This window comes from Myotis yumanensis, unplaced genomic scaffold, assembly GCF_028538775.1.
Source record: "Myotis yumanensis isolate MYYU_CA2020_CCGP unplaced genomic scaffold, mMyoYum1.0.hap1 SCAF_3, whole genome shotgun sequence".
Classification (NCBI taxonomy): domain Eukaryota; kingdom Metazoa; phylum Chordata; class Mammalia; order Chiroptera; family Vespertilionidae; genus Myotis; species Myotis yumanensis.
In genome coordinates, this window is record NW_027223754.1 from 7,082,714 (window position 1) to 7,083,531 (window position 818).

Consider the following 818-nt stretch of genomic DNA (forward strand, 5'->3'; position numbering starts at 1 on the left):
CACCCATGCATGAATTCGTGCACCGGGCCTCTAGTAAACATATATATTTAAAAACACAGAGAGAGAATAGCAGGAGAAAAGCAAAGACACAGACTGGGGTTCAAGAGGAGCTCAGAGCTCCAGAGGTGAGGTGGCAGTTGGGCGCCAAAAATAAGGGTGACCCTTTGTCGGGACCCAGGCCTGTGAGTCCCATGGCTCCACCAGTAATTCCACGACTGAGCAGTAAGCAGGTGTATGCAACCCCTCCTCCCATTCTTTTAACTTAATGAAGACTTTTTAAATCTTTTTTTAAAAACCTCTGACCTTGGAAATGAATAACAGCTGGGCACCGGCAGACACTCACTTCTGAGCCCTGCCCTCCCCCCCGGGCCACACTCGGATGTGGACACTAACGGTAGACAACTCGGTCCCAGAGGAAGTGAAGTGTGGGCCGCGTCTGCAGGGCCTGGCGGGTGGAGGCCGCTGGCAAAGTCAAGAGGCTGGCAGAGTGGGCTTTGTTGGGGGTTCCTGAACCTGACTCCCATGTTGAGGAGGGGGTGACTTTACCCCACACCCCTGAACACCCTCTGGGCTGCTGCAAGGCCGCTCAGTTCTGACTCATCACCTGAGCGAGCAGGGGCCTGGGAGGGGGAGTCAGAGAACCTTCCTCACAACTTCCGTCTGGTCCCTGAAGCAGCACCGCCCGCCCGCCAGCCCCAGGGCAGCACGCGGGGTCCTGTCTCCGAGCATTGAAACATATGTAATGTGCTTCGCAGACAATGCAGAGACGACGGGAACGGAGAACCAAGCGCATAATTACAAGATAAAAACGAACGTCC